Consider the following 17,270-nt stretch of genomic DNA (forward strand, 5'->3'; position numbering starts at 1 on the left):
ATAATTTTAGGATTGCTTACCATGAAAGATGCATATTTACTAACTTCATTTCAAAAGGGAGAAAGAGAGAATGAATTCGTGGAGAGAACAGAAAGCTATGCCAGAATCCTAGGCTAAAGTAGACATCTATTGGCCTAGTTTCCCTCACCCCATATTTCCAATAGGGAATATATTCCATGTGCTTAGGGTGGTGCTAAGTTGGGCCCCCTTCCCACCTACAGGGAGGGTCACCATGGCCCAGATTTAACCAGTCAGAGTACCCCCAAGTCTCTGGCCCCTGTATTAGTTCAAAAAACGAGCATATCTGCCAAGCAGGATTTGCCGACAGGGCTGGTAGAAAAGATTCTTTCTGCTGGCGTTGCTAACCTCGTAGGATGTGATTTTGCGGGCAGTTTAAGGTATGGGACTGCCTTGTAGAAAAGCCTATCTCCAAGGGAGCCCTGGTACCATGAAGCCCTTGAACCCAGCCATCTCTGAAGCCATCTGCACTTACTTAACCTGATAAATTATCCTTTTATTTGAAGGTGTCTGGGCTGGGTTTCTGCCACTTGTAACCCAAAGAATCTTAACTAATGGCGATAGTTATTTCAACTGAGCGTATAATTTCGCCCGAGGTCTCTGGAAAGCCAAAGCAAAAAGTGAACCACACAACTCTCGTGCTCTGACATCACAAACCCCAATGCACCACGAAAGAGCGCCTTTCCTCAAGGGCTCGGGCCGTTTTCTCATGGTCTTTCGCACTGGTGGCCCGGAGCGACATCTTCCACAGCTGTTTTGTAAATGACGCAGAAACATTCCTCATGTGGCAGGCTGCCTCTTGGACTGAACCTTGACAAAAGACCAGCAACAGAAACCAAGCGTCAGTCAGCGTGCGTGAGGACCTCCTGCGTCTTTACCCAGAGAGGCAAACGGGCCACGGGGCTTGGGGTCTGGCCATTAATTGCCCCTGGCCCCTCTCTATGGCCTCCTCAGAAGCACCTCCAAGTGCCGCTCTGAAGTTCGACTAACCCGTCGTCTCTTTGGTTGGAAGGTTGGTGTTTCCTTGCGAGACCACAAAGCCATATTACATTCAAAGTTAAATAAACAAACGTTCGAGTCTGTGTTTTATTGGTTCCATACCATCTGCCATCTGGTTTGGGGGAGCAAGGAAAACTGGTTTTGTTGGTTTTGTGTGTGCGCGCGCGTGTGTGTGCGTGTGTGCGTGTTGTTGTTGTTGTTGTTGGGTTTTGTTGTTTTTTTTTTTTTTTTTCTTTTCCCTGTGAAAATTCTCTAAGGTTGAACACTGACAGCAGTCCGGGCTGGTTAAAAGCCACCTAGTTTCCCACATCTTAACTCTCAGCTCAATGTTGGAGGCTGGTCTGGGTCCCCATCTGCTAAGCAGACTGTTGTGTGAAAATGAGATCTATACATATGCAGAGCTCCACAGCCTGGCTTCCAAGATCTAAAGAATTGTTATGAGTGAACCACAAGAAGTGCTTATTTAATGTTGACAAGCTGCACCCAGACCAAAGGCTAGAGCAGGGCATATGGAAAAGGAACAGAGAAAACCTGGTGTCTGAACAGCCCGGGCTGTCAGGAAAGGCAGCTACGCCTTCAAGACCCTGGGTTGCTAGAGACTTCGAACTTGTAATGACTTGAAGGAGAAAATAAGCCCCAGACACTGGGTGGGAAATATGCCCCAGCCTGCCTGGAATCTTTAATCTGGAAATTGCGATGGCTCTTGGGGGGTTGGGGCACATTCCACGGTGGGCGTGGGGCGAGGGCCGACGTCTCTGAGCCTCCTGTTGGCCCAGCTGTTTTTAGCCAGCAGAGCCTGGAGCTGCTTGAAAAGAGTGGGGATATCCCCAGGGGAGGGGCTGGGGGGGGGACGGGGACAACAAATATTAAGCTAGGGGAGGTACCCTCAGAGCATCAATTTCCACGCCTCTTACACCAGGTCTTTGGCACCCTTGTCTAGAAAACGAAGACGGACTCAGGCATGGGTCACAAATGCACGTGCCCCGGGGCCAGGAAGGTAATGAAACTGAGCGAGTGGCTGGGTGGGGACCAAGGCAAACAGGATTGGGGCCAAAGGGTGGCGGGGACTGAACCAGCTCCAGGGATGGTGGTCACGCGGGGACTCGGCCCCACGTGACCAGATTTCCCAGGTTCTCAAGAAAGGCCAGATTTTTTTTTTTTTTTAACGTGAAAACGCCCAGTGTTTCAATGCCGGCAGCAATTACAGTTCCTGAAAGAAAATCCCAGCAAATAAAAGCCGTCTCCAGCCCACATAAAGCCCACAGGTGTCCAGTGGGTGACCTCCATGGGAAAAACTCAAGGGGACAGTCTTGGAAAAGCCTGGGACAAAGACCACATCTTCCCTTGATGAAGGGCAGAAAGGCTAGTCCAGGCACATTGATCCTTCCTTTGTCTACACGGGCCTCGGACGACATGGAGGTATCTCCAGGCACTGACTCCTCCAGGCTCGGTCCACAGGAGCTGGGAAGGGTCCTCCCTAAGAGGTCTTCCCTTTACTAATCCTGAGCCCCAGGGGTGGTGGTGAAATTCCGGTGCTGGGTCACCCATCCTTCCTGGCCCTTAGTGACACAGACTCTGCCCGGCCCCTCCAACCCTGAGCTTCCCCGGTCTTTTTGCTTTGCAACTCGTTGCCGGGAAAGCGATGCGTACATCTGATGCTCCTGTGACATACATTCCCAGGTCCCCACAGTCTGGTCCCTTCCCAGCCACCTTTTTATAGTATCACAAGTCAGCAAGCCGGGAAACTGCACAAAGTGAAACACGGCCATTTCATCTCCGGCCAGATGTCACCTCTCTTGGCATAAGGCAAGAGTCCTGACTGCCTCGGCAGCCAAAGAACTTTTAGCCTATTTCTTTTTCTGGGATTTGTTGTTGTTGTTGTAGTTGTGTGTTCTTTCTAACGGAGGTGTGAAAAAGTCCTAGGTTCAGTTTAAGTCCCTGATAAACACAACTCAGATTTTTTTTTTCCGGCGTCAAAATCTGCATATTTGTATTTCGAACAATGTAGGCGAAACAATGCAAATTCCTCCATGTCGGTTCCTCTTTTGGCCTAATGAATATCATTTGTTCAGTATGAAATCTCTACACTCCATGTCCCGTGCGTTGAAAGCAAAGGTATAGTAAATCTTGATAAGCTATTTAAAAAAAAAATTAGGTAGGAGTCCTGGTCTCCCATCAGCCGCCATCTTGCTATGGGGTCTTGCTGAGTCATTCACTCTGAGCCTCACTGCCTCAACTGCCATAGGGACAAGAGGGCATACAACCCCACCCCCACCCCCGCTGTACATTCCTGCAGAGAGAGCATGTGGGGCGGGGAAAGGGTGAGAACATTTCGAGGAGGGAGGCAAGCATGGTAAGAATTCCCATCGCCAAAACATCACAGGCACACAGACTCTGTGCTACCTAGGCACAAAACCACACAGACTGGGAGTCCGCTTCTAGAAACAAGGCTGGGCTCTGAGCTCGTGGGGGCAGCGGGTAGGTCCTGCTATGGCTAGGTCCCAGGGCCTAGCACAACAACGTGTGCGGAGTGTGGAGCAGTCACTGCGAAATTCTCGCAGGTGAGAATCAGCTGGAAGCGACTGACCTGGCATTTCACAACTTTTCCAACCCCCCCCGAGGCTTGATTGCCCTGTGAGGTAGGATGGGGCCAGGCATTGCTTTCTTCAAACAGAACCGGCAAATGGAGGTTTGGCGAGGTGAGGCGAGCTTGGCAGAGCTGGGCTGGGGGAGAACCACATCTAGATCCCAAGTCTCTCTGAGCAGGGACTCTCGGTGACTCTCGAACCTTTATGGGGGCACACGGTCTGGAAGCGAGGGTGCTGTCCGAAAGACCTAGAGACAAAGGAGATTTTTAACTAGCTGATTTGGTGTCGAATCAGACCCAGACTTATGCCAGATTCGAACATGGAGGTAACATGAGGCAGCAAAGATTTCAGCAAATCTAGGGGAGGAAAATTAACATCAGGAGAGTTCTATCGCTTGCATGGTTTTATTTTTTATGGTTTCTATTATTTGATTTTCCAGGGGCAATACCCCACCCCACTTTCACCCGTCTGCGGGCTGCACCCCATTAGCACTCACTGTGGTCTACCCAGGTACACGGGTATCTGGCTGGGTCCCAGAACATCTCAGCACGTCGGGCTGAGGTCTGAGAGTCCTGGGCTCCTGGGATGGACACAAACCCTGCGGCCAGCAAAAGGCAGGTAGCGAACACGCACGCACACAGCCTCACCCCCAAAGACAGGAAACCACATTCGGTCTGGGCTGGCCCCAAGCTGAGGAAGAAACTTTGAAGAAGTAACTTCCAGATCTGCTTCACCTACTGGAAGAGGCGTCCCTGGACGCCAGCTTTCAAGGATCCCTGGATGCCGAGGCCCTTGGCCCCTGGTCCGTGAAGATGTCCAGGCTGCTGCCCAGAATTGAATGCCGGGCCATTTCCTGCACTTTCATCTGCCCCATCAAATCCAGCTGAGTGTCTGGGACAATCCCCGCCCATTTCCTGGGCTCCTTTCCGCCCCCCTCCCCCCCTCCACCCCCCCCATCCCCCCCCCCCCCCGCCGGAGGTTCTGTAACCTCCTCTAAGTGCTGTACCCTTTCATCTAGTTAGACACCCCCTCGGGAGCGAAGGTTAAATTACAAGGCTCAGACCTACTTTTCAGCGAACGTCCCACAAAACCTTTGGTTGACGACCAACAGTGGGACCTCTTTAGGTAGAAGGTTTTTTCTGTCTTTGAAGCTACTACCCCACCCCTTCCTGCTCCCCTACTCTCCCAGAAGGAAAGGCAGGAGTCTTGGATCCTGGGGTCATGGGCCCTTTGGGTTAGGCACTGAGCCCAAAGTCACGGAGCCCTCTTTGGTCTGCTCCACACTCCCTTGGGTGGGGGCTTATGCAGCCTCTACTTGGCCATCTCCGGCCACAGGGAGCTCACTACCTCTCAGAGAATCTTCTGACAACTCAAGCAACACTGAGCATCAGGACGTACTTCCTCAAAAAAGCTGGCATCTGCTTCTCTGCTCATGAGGACCCACCGGAAAAGACAAATGGCTCCTCAAAGCCGCAGCTACACCTGGCAGCAGGGGGCAACAATTTCCAGTCTTAGACTGACTGTCATCTCTGTGTGTGCTTGGGTTAGTCGTTTCCATCCTTTCTGGCCTCCATGTCTCATCTCTAAAACGGGGAAGGCCTTTTCAGTATATGGGCTTTTGTCCGGGCGGGGGCGGCCTTAGACTCAAGGACTCAAAGAAGCCAGCACCACAGAAACCATGGACAGAGCCTGCGTTTCCTGGCTCCTTGGCTGTTGTGCTATTTCCACCCTTGGAGACAAGAGAGCATCGCAAGGATATGAGGAGGGGTACTACGCACAGCTAAAGTAGAAATGACGAGATGGGATCCAAAACACTTCCGTGGAAAGAGAGAGCTTGTAGCATGAAGGCAACACAGCAGGACACAAAGACCTTGAGCTGAGACACAAGAGACAAGGACCCCCGCATCGCGGCTCAGTCATCAACTAGCTAGCTGGCCCTGGGCATGTCGCTTGACCCAGTCCTTGATTTCTTCCTCTGCTAATGGGAGACATTGGAATGGCTGATCTGCACCTTAATAAGTCAGAGAATCGGTACGAAACATACAGGTGGACCCCCAAAATAGCTTGGAGTTTGATCAGTTTTAGTAAAGCTATCCACAAGGCTGCTGGCAATGGCACCATACAAATACCAATGAAGCTCTAAGAAGGGGGGGGGGGTGGGTACATGTCTGTCATGGTAAAAGCTTGGTGTCTGGCCAGAGGAGGCCCTTCCTATAGAGGAGAAGGTTCAAGGGCTCAGGTGGCAGAAACAAAGGCTCGACTCTGGGTCTAGGCTCCACCGTTGCTAACCAGGTCCGTAAGCATGGCTTGGCTCTCTCAGCCATGGTTCCCTTGTCCTGAACACAAGGGCAATCCCTCCTACGGCATGGAGTTGGCATGAGGCTCAACAGGACCAGGTGCCTGGCACATAGTAGGCGCTGTGCAGGCTACAGAGGTTGTAGCTGGCTATACACGTGCCTGCAGGAGAGGAATAAGCCTTAGTAAAATCCAGAATCTTCTTTAATTCTTTAGCAGTCTCCAAGGACGTTGATCCTGTATCTGACTCAGAAATACCTCTCTTTCTCTGTCTCTGTTTCTGTGTGTCTCTCTCTGTCTCTGTCTCTCACTCTCAGACACACACACACACACACACACACACACACACACACGATAAAAGAAAGAGAAAACCACAGTCAGCCTGGGGTGTTCCCAGGCATAGGAAAAACATGTATGGAACAAGTACCCAATGCAATAAATCAAACTGTGGGATCCAAATCTGAGCCGGGGTCCAACCTCCAGCTCCAGTTGCATCAGAGGGTGGGCCGTACTCTCTGTTCCTACAGCCAGCACTGCCCGGAGCTTCTGGCCCACTCTTCTGGCCACTCCTGAGGTAGTTGACCCCTTCTAGGGAGCTCAAGAGTGCCCAGAGTGGGAGGGAGAGAGAAGTGGGCTGGTGGCCATGGGGATGTTTGGCTTAGCTGAGCCAAGGAGATGGCTATAAAGCCTGGCTGTGGCAAACTGCCCTGATTGCCAGAGTGTTAACGTTGGAAGGGACTGCAGAAAGACATGGAGGTGTGCACACAGGAGCCCCGGGGTGGGGGGTGGAGACTCAGACTCTAGATATGCCTCAGCCTCTAATTGCTGGATGATTGCGGGCAAGTTTTACCATATCCAGGCAAGTTTTATCACAGAAAATGAGGGCCTTAGGTTACTAGATATCCTCCCAGAGCCTTTTCTGCAGCGAGATTTTGCTGAATTCCTCTGATGCCATTTAGCTAGTCAGCTTCTCACTGGGCTTCAATTCATTTCAAGAAAGCAGTTACTAAATGTTGATTGCATGCCAGGGGCTTGTGCTGAGCACTGGTTGGGCCAAGAAGAAAAGACAGGGTTCCTGTTTTGCTGCTGCCAAGGAGCTCACAGTCTTATGAAGGCAAGCCTATCTTTAATCAAATAAATATAATTCAAGACAACACATAAGGTAGCAGCGATCCCCTTTCCTGGGGAGGCTACAGAAGGCTCCAGAAAGGAAAGGGATACCTGAGTGAAAGTTTGAGAGATAAGTAAGAACTTTCGAAAATACCAAAGGCAGAGGGTGCGACAGAAACCAAATCCAAGGGGGAGTGTCAATGGATACGAATATTCATCCGTGCAGCTGTAGCATGGAGAGGGATGGAAAGGCATGAAACTAGAAAGACTAGCGGGAGACAGAGTGTGGAAGGGCATGTATGAGAGCCAAAGAATTAGTTCTTTATCCTATGGGTAATAGGGAGCCATCGAAGATTTCCTGGCAGGGGAGAGACAAAACCAGATCTGCATTTTAGGCCATTCATTTTGGCAGGAACATAGAGCCTCTGGATCAGCAAACAATAGTCCATGAGCCAAATATGGTCTGCAGCTTATTTTTATATGGCCTGTGAGCTACAGATATTTTTTTTTACTACAACTTTACTGAGAAATGATGTGCATACCATATAATTCACTTATTTATAATATACAACTTAATGGCTTTTAGCATACTCAGAGTCCTTTACTCGGTCAATGCAATGCAATTGCAACCTTTGCTCGGTCAATGTCAGAATACTTTCATCTCTTCAAAAAGAAACCCTATATCCTTTAGCTATCACCCGCCCCATTTCCCCATCTCACCTCAGCCCTACTTTCTGTCTCTATAGATTTGCCTATTCTGGATATTTCCTATAAATGGAACCTATAACGTATGGCCCTTTGCGTCTGGCATCTTCTGCTTCGTATAATGTTTTCGTGGCTAAGTAATATTCCATTGAATGGACATACCACATTTTGTTTCTCCATTCATTAGTTGGTGGACATTGGGTTGTTTCCACCAAAGAAGAGCATAGACATATGTGGCTCACACAGCCTAAATTCCTCCATCTTTTCACAGACTTGATGAACACCCTGCATAGCAAGCCTGGAAGTCAGAATTCCAGGTCAGGGATTCCAACAGTCCTCAAGTGACATCTGATGGTGGCTTCAACTAGAGGGAAGGATGCCATATTGAGTGGTAAAACCAACCGGACTTGGTTGGATGCTTTGGTGAAGGAGAGAACTATTGAGGAAAATTCATTTACCATAAGAGAAGCTGAACTTCAGACAGATAGAGCGGGCAGTCCACAGTGAAATCATGGCTGATGGCAAAGCTAAGCTAAGAATCCAGCTCTCCTCTTGAGTACAACCCATGGACTCGTGAGATTTCGGGAAAGCAGACTAAGCTGGTGGCCGTGACCTTGCTATACGATGCTTTCGCCATATGGCTAATCAGCCAAAAACGTGTATCCTGCGCTGGCACGTTGTCTCAACAAGAGCTGACAGTGTCTCCTGGAGACTCCTGGAGTGTGAATGTCTCATGTGTCCCTCCAAACACCTTTGCAGGCTTCTCTTGATCCAGCCCCTTCCTTCCAACTAAAGAGGTAGGTTGCTCCTCTGCTGTCTTCCTCGATCTCTCCAGTCCTGCCCCCAAAGCTGTGAGCTCGGGCACAAAGCAGAAGTGGCTGTGGTGTCCCTAGCAAGTTTGCCTGGGAGACTGCAAAGCTACAGGGTGCCAGGCCCGGGATACGGAATGAACCGAGACGAGGAGTTTTCTCTGGAGCACTTGTCTCTGGTAACTGCGCCCTCCGATCTCTTTCAACTCCGCTGGATCTCAAAAGAATCCAAACTCTAGCTTGGCAGAGAGGGTTCTCTCCCACCGTGCCTCAACATACCTCTCCAGCCACAGCCTCTCCCATGTCTCTGTGTCTCTGCTCTCTGCTTGTCTCATACTCTGTTCCCCAAACTTACCGTGCTCCTTTCCTGCCTCTGTGCTCTCCATGTGCTCCTCCTGCCCCTACCATCGTCCTCCCCCACTCTCTTCTCCACCCAGAAAACTCCTGCTTATCCTTCAAAACCCATTCAAATATTCCTCCAGGAAGTCTCTCCCTCCAGGTCTTGTTCATTGGATTGGCCACACTGAATTGTGCGTCTTTCTTTTCCACTAGACCTTGCCTTTTGTCTACGTCCTAGGAGTTTACGGGAGAGAGTGGCCCATAGTCTGTACCCTCTAAATATTTGCTGAATGCATAAGAGAGGGAGCGAGCGAGCAAGCCGGCAAACATTCTTTCCCCCCATCCTTCAATTTCAAGGGGAATTGCATTCTTGAAACCCCTCTGGATCTTTCAGAGGAAGCCACTCTCAGCCTCACTGCTTTCCCTTCTATTGATCCTGGGATTTATGGCGCTATTGTTTCCTTTTATTAGGCTGTAATGGCCTCCGTTAAAACATGTTACATGGAAATAGGCTAATTAAGTGTGTCAAATAAGTCACCATCCCACAGAGTGGCCAGCCCTCCCCGGGCAGTGCTGTGGTGACTCACAGTGGAGGGAAGCAGGCAGGGCACAGGGACAGCATGTCCTCAACCCTGTTCCTCAGAGCAGTGGAGGCCCACATGTCAGAGGCTCATGGCTCTGCTCCGGGGGCCTCATGGAGTCATGCCCACCTGCATGAGTTGGAGTTGACAGCTCCCACGTTGGGAAACTTGCTTCCTGTTCCTCTGCCTGTTCCTAGTCTGGGTCCACACAGGAAGGGGGAAAGAGTTCAGGTCTCCAGTCCAGGGAAACTTCTAGTAGCAGGCCTGATGATCAACTTTGGTGGGAAACCTGTTTTACCCACCTCTGTTTCCCATCCAGCAACACTTCCCAAATCCATGCTTGTTCACAGGAAGCCAGGTCAGCAGGAGGCACCCCAGGTCTTGGGTGAGAGGTGAGGGTCTGCCTTTTGAGGAATTCCCAACAGGTCCTTGGGTTAATGAAGACCGGACTCCCAGACAGTGGTGTTTGCTCTTTTAGACAAGGATCTCATCCTGGGCTCTTCTTGTCCATGAGGGAACGGAGTATTTGATCAGATTCTCATGAGAAAGAGTCCCTTGAGGATAGGGACATTAGCTCACACGAACAATTTTCAGTTTTGCTCCCCCCGTGGGAAAAGCCTCGTCAACTGCTTGAATCCACTCTTCAAGGCCCAGGCAAGCCCGCAGTCTTCTCCTCCCTTGAACTTCTAAAGACGAACCGCCTTCAGGAGCATGTCTCAAAATACTAACCCTGTAGGCTAATAGGAGGGCTCTGCATGCCGAGAAGCTTGGAGAACATCGTGTGAACAGAGTTACACAGACTTATTTATGCAGGACCTCTCGGAGCTTTCCACATGTCAACGTGCATTACGAATCTTCAAGGAAAGTGTGACAGGACCCAACTGTTTCCTACCCCTCCCCAGTGTTAGAATCGTATATCCCTGCCCTCTGCTGTGTCATTTTGCAGTTCTTCCCACTAAACCAGGCTGTGTACGGTTCTAGGGTCCTCACTGGTGTTCAGCTTGGCCATGTGACTTCTTTGACCAAAGGAAAATGAGCAGAAGTGGGGTGTCTCAGAGCTGAACCGGTAACAGACATGGCAAGTGTCTGCTCATTTTCTCTCCCATTTTTGTCATTGCCCCGAAAAGAGCACAGCCCTTCTCCCAGAACACAGCTGGTGAGGAGCCTGAACACCAACCTATCATCTGAGACAGAGCGGCTCCCCCCAAACCCTTCCCGCCAAAGAATGACAAAGTAGCATCGAGCTGGTTTGTTACTTAGCGGTAAGTGACTGTATTAGTTTCTCATTGAGGCCGTAACAAAATACCGCAAACTGAGTGGCTTAGAGCGGCGTGCATTCATTCCCTTCCAGTTCCAAAATCTGGTCTCACTGGGGTGAACTCAAGGTATTGACAGGGCCGGTTCCTTCTGGAGACTCCAGGGGAGAACCTGTTGCCTTGTCTTCTGCAGCTTCCAGTGGCCACCTGTATTCATTGGTTCAGGGCTCCTCTCTCTGTCTTCAAAGTGCCTCACTCCAATTATGATCTCTCTTGCTCCTCACTTTGACCTTCCTGCCTCCTTCTCATAGGGACCCTAGTGATGACATTGGGCCCATGTGAATTATCCAGAATAATCTTCCCACCTCAATATGCTTAATTCAATCACATCTGCAAAGTCCTTGTTGCCATATAAGGCAGCATTCGTAGGTTCTGGAGATTAAGATGGAAATGTATTTGGGGTCCATGATACAACTTGCTACACTGGCTGATACAAAAAAGGATAAACATATGTAGGGGTTCTTGGGGGCACCTGGGTGACTCAGTCGGTGAAGCGTCCGACTTCAACTCAGGTCATGATCTCATGGCTCGTGAGCTTGAGCCCCGCGTCGGGCTCTGTGCTGACAGCTCAGAGCCTGGAACCTGCTTCGGATTCTGTGTCTCCCTCTCTCTCTGTCCCTCCTCCGCTCACGTGCGTGCGTTCTCTCTCTCTCTCTCTCAACAGTAAATAAACATTAAAAAAATTTAAAAATACAGATAGATAGGGGTTCCCTACGTTTTTTGGAATTTTTTCTCACAGGGCAACTCAGAATATCTCCTCCTTCCTTCTGATGATACCCCTTTTGGAAACTGGGCCCTACCTCTATTATTGGGTATTTCTACTGCTAATTTGCAATTAAACCGAAACCCCACTGGCCACTGTAGGATTACAAATTCCTGTGGACTCATTTCGGCCACTTTCCCTTGCCAAGAGGGTCTCCTGCTTTCCTAAACTGTAAAAGAGGGATAACATCTGTCAGGCTTGAACCGATCGAATTCCGCAAGATGCTTCTGAGCATGTCGAGGCGGTGACCGGCCGTAATTTCTCAACAGACAGGCCTTGCCTTCCTTCCCTGCCTGCCTTTGCCAGAATGGAGAGCTGGCTGCCATCGTCAGTGGTAAATGCTCTTTGGCTGATAGAGGCAAGGTCTCCCTGATAACCGTGTCCCTGTCGTCCATCCTCTGCCCTTCCTCCTACGGTGTTAGGCATGTGGCCTGCATGGGCCTGTATCTATTTGCCCTGCTGTCCCCTAATATATGGAAGTCCCTGGGGGAGGTGGGCAGAAACTGTGTGCATGAATAGATGAGCCTTATCAGCACTCAATAGCTGTGTGGCATTTGGAACGTTTCTTGTTTTCTTGAGGCTTAAGTTTCCCCACAGGCTACCATGAGACCAGACTGGGGCCCTGCGGCCTCTCCCTGCTGGATTCAAAGCCCTTGAGTCTGTGGCTCTCCCTCTTCCCACCATTTTGGTCAGCACAGCCATTAGACCCCGTTGGTACTGAATAAACATTTGGTGAGTAGAACACGGGTGCCCCTCTTTGTGCAAGCCTTTCCTATTTTGCATTTTACTGGGTTCTGTAAACCAAAATACCCTTCAAAAACCAAAAGAAAAAATGGCAAGTTACCCAGACCCCAGAACAGACCACTGGGACATGTTCAGGATCATTGGGCCTTCCCGGAAACCTCAAATCCCCCATGAAAAAACCAGTGCTACAGGAATAAATGCCACTAGTGAGTTCTGTATTCCAGGCGGATTTGCAGGGCAACTCTCTCCCCACCCGCCACCCCCCACCGAAAGCTTGGATCCTGAAACCCACAAAACTCTTTGGTAGTCACGGAGATTCCCATGGTTAAAAGAAAGATCTATTTTGTGCGAGAAGGGTGACCCAAAAAAGGGTTAAGCCCTAAAAGGTTCATTTCCTCTGCACTGCCTGCTCTAGAATCTGGGATAATTCCTGCCATTAATATTTTAAGCAACTAATTTGACATTTTTCCATTTAATTAACTTGCATACATATGAGAACAGGGTTTTGAGAGTACCATGACATTTAAACAAAGTCATTTAAGTGTTCCCATTTCTGGCGGAGTGCTGCTTTTTTCTTTGCCTTTTTTTTTTTTTCTTTTTTGTTCCATTTCTGTTTTGCATTCCTGATCCTGACGCTGGGCTTATTAGCTCAGAGAAGTGACCAAATTTCCCAAAGCAAATGTCCCACAGCCTCAACCTAGGTGACGTGGGTGGGCCTAGAGCTCCGGGCTGCGGCTCTTTTAAACTGGATCCTGCTTTTCCATGCCTTTCTACAAATGGCGTTTCAATCAGAGCAGGCGCGTCACAGGCTAATGTTTTCCTGTTGCCACACCAACCCCGGGTGGGGGTTGGGGGAGGAGCGGCGGGAACGCAGACCATTTATCAAATGTAACCATCTCCACAGAAGAGCTGGGGCTTGGGGAGGGAAACAATAGCTCCGTGACGATTTTCTCTTCCAAATGACAAATAATTGCTGTCATATCATCAAATGATTAAGAAATAAAGGAAAACAGACAAATGGAGTGTATCCATTGAGGGATGGTGGGGGGGGTCTGGGGAGAGGCTCGCTCAATGTTCCATAATTGAAAAATTGCACCCTAATTAGCTCCCACCCCAGAGAATTCATGAGTTCTATGCGCCATCCAATCCGCAGCCCGCCAAGTCACAGAACTTGCAGCCATTAAAGTTTACTGCTGGTTTCAGAAGGGGCTGTGCAGTCTCCACATGCATCCAGAGAGTGAGGCTCTTCAGCTTGCCCAGCCCTCAAGAAGGATTCATTACTTCATACTTTCATCTGCCATAATTAATCACAGATTTTCTCTGCCTATCAACAGCTCCGGCTGCTCTCCCCAGATGAACCTGGGCACTCATGCCTCCAGCTTATCGGTGGTGGCCAGGCCAGCCTGGCTCACACAAGGTCACGGGAGCTGTATTCCCAGGATACAAAATGGCGCCCCCTCATCCCAGGCGCCATGGGAGAGAGACGGTCCTGCATTTAAAATGAAATCCCGTTGCAAACCGAGCTCATGGGACTCTGGAGAAATCCAGTCTTCATTTCCACCCATGTTCCAGATATTCTTTGGGGCTTTCTAATGAGGCTGTCAGGAAGAATAGCACTGTAAGAGAGGCGTGTCCCCATTCTCTTCCATTCCCTCCCCCTGGACCTGGGTTTAAATCCCAGCTGCATGACCTCATTAGCTGCATGACCTTGGGAAAGTGACTCAGTCTGTCTGAGCATGAGTTTTTCCTTTTGTAAAACGGAGACCATAAGACCTACCTTTCAGAGACAAGATGATGGCTGGAGAATGCCATTGTGAAGGACCTGGGTTATGGGTGCTACCAATGCCTCTTGATGCCTTTACGTAAAGTGGGGGTAATGATCTTACCTCCCCACTAGGATTTTAATGAGAATTGAGTAGAGAATGCATTATATGTGTGTAAAGTGCCTTGCACAAAGTTGGTGCCCAGGAAATATTCGAAATGAACTGAGCTGAATCACACATAATTGGTTCATTCATTCAATCCATCAGCTAATAGTTGTTAACTGCCTACTTTTTGTCAGACACTTTGTTCAGCACGGGATATATGCTGGGGGGGTGAGACAGACTTGATTCATGCCCTTGGAGGCTCACATTCTAGTGGGGAGCACAATGGAAACCAAAGTTAAGAAAAACAACACACAAGTTGTAAAAAGTTCTATAAAAAAAAAAAAAAAGACAAGAACACAGATGAAGGCTAAGAGCTGGTGGTGAGTTTTAGACCTAGCGGCTAAAGACGCAAGCATGTGAGGAATGGTCAGGAAAAGCATTCCAAGCAGAGGACACAGCCTCGGAGAAGCACAAAGTGCCTTAACATATTCCAGGAACAGAGAACAGGCGATGAGTCGGGCCATTGGAGCACCCAACCCCAAATCTCAGTGATTTCAGACAATATTAGTGTATCCCTTTTTCTCCTCAGAACCAATCGGGTGTCTGGTTGGAGATCTTTTGCTCGGTTGCTCAAAACCCAAGCTCCCTGCCATCCTCCGACGTCTCCTTGGAGTGGTCCATTACGGCTTCTGCATGCAGTCAACGGCAAAAAGAAAAAGCTTTGGGGGCCAAGACCAGAGGTGATGCATCTCACTTGCACTCATATTCCATTGACAAGAACTCCGAGATACGGCCCCGCCTTACCGCGAGGAGGGGGGGACGGTGTCTGGCCATGTGCACAGGAAGGCAATAAACAGCTTGGGAAGACACATAGCGATGTTTCTGCCTCCCAAGGCGAGTAAGGGTAGGTAGCCTGGAGTGAGATGAGACGTGGAAGCCAGTTTGTACAGGGCCATGTAAACAAGGGGAAGTGTGGGGTTCAGGCAAAGAGAATGAGAAGCCGTTCCAGGGTATTCCTTACACGCCAGTTTAGATCTAATCCAGTGAGAATGGGAAGCCAGTCAAAACTAATGACATGACCTAAGTTATATCATAAGAGGACCCCTCTGGCTGCTATGAGGAGAACACATCTGCAGAGGGCAATAACGGTCCCTCGAAGGTACCTTGGGTTAGGTGATGGGGAAGGGGATGAAGAGAATGGGACAGATTTGAGAGACTTCAGTCCCTGGAAACTGGCTCCAGTCTCACTGGCTAGCCGGCCCTGGGGCTGTCATGTGCGGCCCCAAGAGATGAGAGAAAACACGAAAGCGCTGGGCCATGCAGCTGGCCGTGTGGAGAGGAGGAATTCCAGAAGTTTCCACCTGGACCGAAAGCCGGGAGTCTGTCTCCTCGTGGGCCGTCTCCCAAGTCCTGCTTCCACGGCGGGTTGAGAGAGGTTAACAGTCAACCAGCCCAGTTCCCGCCGGTCCCAGGGCCGGGGGGGAACTGGGATGAAGCGGGCAGTTCTCGCAGAGACCGCTCATAGGGCACAGGCTTCGAGTGGGTCCACTGAATCCTCACAACTGGGCTGGGAGGATGGAAGGCGCTACCGTGGACGCTCCAGACAAAGGAACGTTCCAGACAAAGGAACACATTCATGTTGCTCTTGTGACTTGCTCCTATTCGTAAAAGCACCGGTTGGGAGACAGGTCTTCTGCTCGCGCCGGAGTGCGTGACCGGTGGGCTTTGCCTACACTCGCACAGAGACCAACAGGAGCGTGAGGATCTGCCCGGGGCTCTTTACGGTCCGTGTTTCCTGCCAACGTGGCAGTGGCCTCCTCCAACCGGATGCTGCCCAGTCCCGTGGTCTTCCAGCGTCCCGTTCCGCGATGCCTTCGGACAGGTCGCTGCCTTATGAAGCCAGCTGATCTTCACAATCGCCCGGCAGCCTTTAAACACACAACATCCTGAGCCACCGCATACATATTACGGCAGACTCTAGGGACGAGGGGAGCCAGTCCGCTGTATTTTGAAATCTTCCCGGGCACACGGCGACATGGCGCTCGGATAAAAGCCTAGCGGTGGGTTCGGTGAGGCTCAGGGAGAAACCTTGATTACAGAGTGAATTCTTGACAGCCAGGAGTAGATAAAGGGTCTCTGGCCCGTCTAGTCTCTTTTCCACAGCACCGTCCTCACGCTCCGAAGGGGTCGTGGAGGCATCCATCCTTACCAATGACCTGGAAACGTCAGAGCAGGCCAGGAGCTCCGAGGTTATCTTTCCCACCCAGGGGTTCCCGCATTTCTGTCGGACCAACCGCGTCAGAGTCGGAGGAGGCGCTCATTATCGCGCGGCTTCCTGGCCTCTCTCCGTACCTCCTGTCTCAGCGACCTTGGGGTTGATATTTTCTAAAACACCTCTGGTGATTCCGCTATCAGCCATGTTTGGAAACCACTGATCCAGCCTTCCCCATGTTGTAAGTCAATAAAACTGAGGCCCAGAGAGAAGTAATTTGCCTAAGATTACCCGGCCTATGAGCCAAGTTTCCTGGCTCTAGTCCTCACCCGTCAGAGAGCCCCTCCACGCGTGGGGGCAGGGGGAGGGGGTGCTCAGCCAGCAGCGGCGGGATGGGCCATCATGTTGAAAGAGCTGCTCAAGAGAGATATCTAATTAGCTGACTGTAGCAGTTTTCCTTCCCCTGGTTATTGATGCTTCTTCTCCCTTCTCTCCCTGGTACTTCCCCTGCTCATCCTAATGTGATCAATTACTCACAGGAATAAATTACGCACACAGCCTACAGTCTATTAGGTAATCGGTGATGCACCGGCCAGGGGAGCCAACAGGCAAGACAGGCTGTCTGGAGTGTAGGCCAGCAGAAGGGACAGTGTGGGCCCAGTGCATGGAGGAGTCTCCAAACAGAAAAGCCCAGCCCTCCAACAATCGTCGAACTGTCTGGCCGCCCCCCCCCCGCCCCCCGCCCCAGACGGGCTCGCAGGCCAAACTTGAAAACAACTTTTGAAACAGCTGGCCTGCCGCTCTGTCGGGGCTGCAGTTCCGCGGGCCGACCACCACCTTCCCCGTCTCCCACAGCCCCAATCCCTGAGGAGGCCTAGCTCCGATCCAGCTGGAACTAGAGCCTGCCTCTCAGATCTTGGGGT

At 50.5% G+C, this 17,270-nt stretch overlaps 1 long non-coding RNA gene across 1 annotated transcript in view; it reads right to left on the reverse strand.

The window, feature by feature from the left end:
* Positions 1-748: 748 nt before the first annotated feature.
* Positions 749-17,270, reverse strand: part of LOC102954461 — a 29,522-nt gene continuing 13,000 nt past the window's right edge. The window contains exons 7-8 of the long non-coding RNA XR_006218534.1: positions 3,605-3,852; positions 749-828 (exon numbers count right to left, since the gene is read on the reverse strand). This is a non-coding gene — a long non-coding RNA (uncharacterized LOC102954461). The remainder of the gene's footprint in view (positions 829-3,604; positions 3,853-17,270) is intronic.

This window comes from Panthera tigris, chromosome B3, assembly GCF_018350195.1.
Source record: "Panthera tigris isolate Pti1 chromosome B3, P.tigris_Pti1_mat1.1, whole genome shotgun sequence".
Lineage (NCBI taxonomy): Eukaryota > Metazoa > Chordata > Mammalia > Carnivora > Felidae > Panthera > Panthera tigris.